Below are 6,062 nucleotides of genomic sequence, written 5' to 3'. Positions count from 1 at the left end.
CAAGTCAAGGTCATTAACGTGGCCTCTGGAGATCCTGCTCAGTTAGATCTTATCCATAAGAAAGTACTGACATAAGTAAGAGATAAGGAGATGGCTGGTATCTAAAAGAATGTGGTAGTATTAAGATGACTTTACATGCAGAAATCAGTGGTTCTTTTTTTTTTTTTCATTCATTGGTTCAACAAATATCAATAAAGTGCTTTCAGTATATGTGCTGCTCTAGTGGACTAGGATGTTAGCACAACAGGCTCAATTTGACAAAGATCTCAAGAAACAAAGAACTATCTAATTCTTTGACATGATCAATAAGATTGACAAACCCCTAGCCAGACTGATTAGGAAATAGAGAAGACAGGAATGAGAGAGGTGACATCACTACCAAATGTACCTATACCTATTAAAGGAATAAGAAGGAAATTATCACAAACGTCTTTACGCCAAATGAATTCAACAACTTAGATCCTGTATCTATGGAAGAAATGGAATTGAAGTTCAAAACCTTCCCACAGGGCACCTGGGTGGCTTAGTCATTAAGTATCTGACTTCAGCTCAGGTGATGATTTCACAACTCATGAGTTCCAGTCCCACAATGGGTAAGCTTGAGCCCCACATCGTGTAAAACATGAGCTCTGGGTGAGCCCTGCTTTCCTCTCTCTCTCCCTCTCTCCCTCCTTCTCTCTCTCTGCCCCTCACTCACTTGCACCCTCTCTCTCAAAACAAATAAAGAAAAAAACCTTCCCACAAAGAAAACTCTAGGTCCAGCTATCTTCACTTTTAAGTTTAAGGAAAAACATAATACTATCAAGTGTTTGGGGAGCCTGGGTGGCTTAGTCGGATAAGCGTCCGACTTTCGCTTAGGTCATGATCTTGCGGTTCGTGGGTTCGAGCCCCGCGTCGGGCTCTGTGTTGACTGCCAGCTCCGAGCCTGGAGCCTGTTTCAGTCGGTGACTCCCTCTCTCTCTGACCCTCCCCTGTTCACGCTGTCTCTCTCTCTCCTAGAAATAAATAAAACATTTAAAAAAATACTATCAAGTGTTTAAGGAGGACACAATACTAATTCTACTTAAACTCCTCCAAAAATTGAGAAAGAGGGAATCTTCTAACCCACACAATGAGGCCAGTATGACTTTGACACCAAAACCAGACAAAGGCACTGCAGGAAAAGAAAACTAAAGGTCAGTACCATTCATGAATACATATGCAAAATTTCTAAAAATTTTAGAAAATAAAATCCAACAACATAATAAAAGGAAAACACCATGTGTCAAATGGGATTTATCCCAAGAATGCAGGTTGGTTTAATATTCAAAAGTCAACGTAATTTACCGTATTAACAAACTGCAAAGAAAAACCGTAAGATACAGAAAAACATCCGACAAAATCCAACATGTATTCCTGAAAAAAACTCAGCAAACAGAAGGGAATTTCCTCGACTTAATGAAGGAAAAATCAACAGTTAACATCATACATAATGAGGAAAGACTGAATTCTTTTCCCTAAGATTAGGAATACAACAGGCATGTCTACGCTTCACTATATTCAACACTGTATTGAAGGTTCTAGCCAGAGCATTCAGGTGAAAAGAAAAAAGATCATAGACCTCTAAACTGGTGAGTTTGGCAAGAATGCAGTATTCAAGATCAATATACAAAAACCAATCATATTTTTATGTTCTAGCAATAAAGAGAAATGGAAACTTTTAAAATTCCATTTATAATTGCATCAAAAATATGAAATACGTTGGGATGGGAAAGACCTCTAACATTGAAAACTACAAAACATTGCTAAAGCCAAACAAAGAAAGTCTAAGTAGATAAGGAGATGCGCCTTGTTCATAATCAGAAAACAGTGTTAAGATTTTCATTGCTTCTCAAATTTAATACAATCGCAATCAAACTCCCAGGGTTTTTTTTTTTTTTGTAGAAATCGACAAACTCATTATAAAATGCATACGGAAATGCAAAAGACCCAGAATAACCAAAGCAACTATTAATAAGAACTAAGTTGGAGGCTTAAGAGTACCAGTTTCAAGAATTAGTATGAAGCAAACAGCATTAAAAACAGCATTTAAAACAAACAGAGCAATGAAATAGAGTCCAGACATAAGTCCCCACATATATGGACAGCTGGTTTTTGATAAAGGCACAGGGACAGTGTAATAAAGGACAGCCTTCTAAAGAAATGGTGTGGAAACAGCTGGATCAACATATGCACAACAACAACAAATAATTTGGAGCCATACCTCACAGCATATACAGTAATTCAAAACGATCACAAAACCTAAACTATGAACTTTTTTTTTTTTTTAAGACAGAGAGACAGAGAGAGAGAATCTTAAGCAGGCCCCACGCTCCAGTGTGGAGCCCAACGCAGGGCTGGATCCCATGTCACTGGGGATCATGACCTGAGCCGAATTTTGAGAGACGGATGCTCAACTGACTGAGCCACCTAGGTGCCCCCAAACTATAAACTTTTAGAAGCAAAAAGGGGAAGATCTTTGTCACCTTATGCCTATTTGGGTTTGACAAAGATTTCTTAGATACAAAGCAAAAGCACAATCCACAAAAGGAACAAATTGATAAATGTATTTCATCAAAATGAAAAACTCTGGCTCTTTTAGAGCCTATTAAACAATAGGCTATTAAGGGGCGCCTGGGTGGCTCAGTCGGTTAAACATCCGACTCTTAAAAAAATTTTTTTATGGGGCGCCTGGGTGGCTTTGTCAGTTAAGCGTCCGACTTTCGCTTAGGTCATGATCTCGCGATTCGTGGGTTCGAGCCCCGCGTCGGGCTCTGTGCTGACTGCCAGCTCAGAGCCTGGAGCCTGTTTCAGTCTGTGACTCCCTCTCTCTCTGACCCTCCCCTGCTCACGCTGTCTCTCTCTCTCTCCTAGGAAAAAAAAAAAAAAAGATTGAAAATAAATTTTTTTTAATTAGACTTAGACTTTATTTTTTTAGAGAATTTTTAGATTCGCAGAAAAATTGAGTGGAAAGTACAGAGAGTTTGCATATACTCCCCGATCCAACACACGCACCACCCCCCCAGTATTGACATCCAACACCAGAGTACTCCATTTGTTATAACTGATAAACCTACATTCACACATCATTGTCACCTAAAGCTTATATTTACACTAAGGTACACACTTGTACAAATGTGTGTTTTGACAAATGTACAGTAATATGTATCCATCATCATAATAACATGCAGAATAGTTTCAGTGCCCTAAAATCCTCTGTGCTCCACCTGTCCATCCCTCCACTCCCCTCCCCAACCCATGGCAACTACTGATCTTTTTATTCTATCCGTAATGTTACCTTTTCCAGAGTATCATATACTTGGGATCATACAATGTGCAGCCATTTCAGATGGACTTCTTTCACTTAGTAACACGCATTTAAACTTCCTTCATGTCTTTTCATGGCTTGATAGCTAATTTCGAGCTCTAAACGATCTCCCACTGTCTGGACTTGCCAAGATTTTTCGTTCACCTACTAAAGGGCATCTTGGTGGCTTCCAAGTTTTGGCGATTATGAATAGAGCGCCTATCAAAAACTGTGTGCAGATTTTCAACTCCTTAGTTTTCAACTTACTTTAGTAAATACACTAAGGAGCATGACTGCCAGGTTATATGGTAAGAGTATCTGTAGTTTTGTAAGGAACTAGAGGCTGCCAGACTGTCTTCCAAAGTGGCTGTATCATTTTTGCATTCCCACCAGCAACAAATGAAAATTTCTGTTGTTTCACATTCTTGGCAGCATTTGCTATTGTTGGTATTTTGAATTTTTGTATACTCAGAGTGTAGATATATCAAATTGTTGTTTTAATTTGCGTTTCCCTGTTAATATATGATGTGGAGCATCTTGTCATGTGCTTCTTAGCCATCTGTACTTTTTTTTTTTTGGCCATCTGTACATCTTTGGTGAAGTGTCTGTTAAGGTCTTTGGCCCATTTTTTAATCCGGTTGTTTTTCTTATTGTTGAATTTTAGGAGACTTTTTTATTTTGGATAATAATCTGCCTTGATCTGAATGTTTGTGTACCCCTGAAATTCATGTTGTTAAAATTCTAATCTCTAATGATGGTAGTAGGAGGTGAGGGTTTTGAGAGGTGATTATATCATGAGAGTGGCACCCTCATGAATGAGATTAGTGCCCTTATAAAAGCGGCTCCACAGAGCAACCTGGCCTCCTCCACCCCTAAAAGGCCCCCACCCAACCATGCTGGCACCTTTACTGGACTTTCCGGCCTCCAGAACTGTGAGAAAGAAACGTAAATAAGCCACCAAATTTGTGGCATTTTTGTTATAGCATGTCGAATGTATTAAAACAGTCCTTTATCAGATACATGTTCTACAAATAGTTTGTGGCTTATCTCCTCCTTCTCTTTATGAACATCATTTACATGTGCTTTACTGGCCATTCATCTTTGATCAAGTGTATATTCAGATATTCAGATCTTTAGTCTGTTCCTTTTAATTGCATTTTTAAACTTCATTTATTTTAAGAGAGAGAAAGTGCACAAACAGGGGAGGGGTAGAGAGAGAGAGAATCCCAAGAAGGCTCCACACTATCAGTGTTGTACCTGACATGGGGCTCAAACTTAGAAAACGTGAGATCATGACCTGAGCTGAGATCAAGACTCAGATGCTTAACTAACTGAGCCACCTGGACACCCCTTGCATTGCTTTAGTGGTTTTTAAATTTTTTAAATATTTACTATTATTATTAGACAGAGAGACAGAGTGCGAGTGGGGAGGGGCAGAGAAGGGAGACACAGAATCTGAAGCAGGCTCCAGGCTCTGAGCTGTCAGCACAGAGCCCGACATGGGGATCAAACTCACGAACCATATCATGACCTGAGCCAAAGTTAGATGCTTAACTGACTGAGCCACCCAGGTGCCCCTGCATTTTTTTTTTTTTTTATTGTTGAGTTTGAGAGTTCTTTATATATTCTGGATACAAATCCTTTATCTGATATATGCTTTCAAAACATTTTCTCCCAAGCTGTTTCTTGTCTTTATTCTTTTAATAGTCTATTCTTTAAAAAAAATTTTTTTTAATGTTTTATTTATTTCTGAGAGAGAGAGCTTGAGCAGGGGACGGACAGAGAGAGAGGGAGTTACAGAATCTGAAACAGGTTCCAGGCTCTGAGCTAGCTGTCAGCACAGAGCCTGATGCGGGGCTCGAACCCACAAACCGTGAGATCATGACCTGAGCTGAAGTTGGAGGCTTAACGGACTGAGCCACCCAGGCACCCCAGGCTAAGTCCAATTTTTAAAAAGGTATTTGGTATCATTAGACACTAGGGAAATGCAAGATAAAACCACAGTGAGAACCGACCACAAACCTAAAATGAACAAGGCTGGCCAACCAAATGTGGGTGCTGATATGAGGTAACTAGAAGTCTCATATACTTTTGGTGGAAATACAAAATGGTCTAACCATTTTGGGAAAATGTTTGACAGTTTCTTTTTAAAAAAATGTTTTTAATGTTTATTTATTTTTGAGAAACAGAGCATGAGCAGGGGAGGGGCAGAGAAAGACACAGAATCTGAAGCAGGCTCCAGGCTCTGAGCTGTCAGCACAGAGCCCAACGTGGGGCTTGAACCCATGAACTGTGAGATCGTGACCTGAGCTGAAGTCGGATGCTCAACTGACTGAGCCACCCAGGCGCCCCTGGCAGTTTCTTTAAAAATTAAACATACTCCTACCATGTGACCTAGCCATTTCACATATAGGTATCTACTTAAGAGAACAGGAGATACACATTCATATAAAGACTTGTATACAAATATTTATAGCAGTAATTGCCAAACAATGGAAACCATCCAAATGTTCATCAACAGCTGAATGGTTATGAATGGCTAAACCAACTATGATATATCCATAAAATGGAATAGTACTTACCAATAAAACTGAAGCATTGGCAAAAGAACACAGATGTATCGCATAATAATTATGCTGAGTGACAGAAGGCAGACAATAGAGTATATATTGTATGATCCATTTACATAATAATCTAGATAATGCAAACTAATCCACAGTGACAAAAAGCAGGAGGT

This window comes from Hyaena hyaena, unplaced genomic scaffold, assembly GCF_003009895.1.
Source record: "Hyaena hyaena isolate Hyena2069 unplaced genomic scaffold, ASM300989v1 scaffold_770, whole genome shotgun sequence".
NCBI lineage: Eukaryota > Metazoa > Chordata > Mammalia > Carnivora > Hyaenidae > Hyaena > Hyaena hyaena.
The sequence above is the reverse complement of the archived record's forward strand: the minus strand, read 5'-3'. Positions refer to the sequence as shown.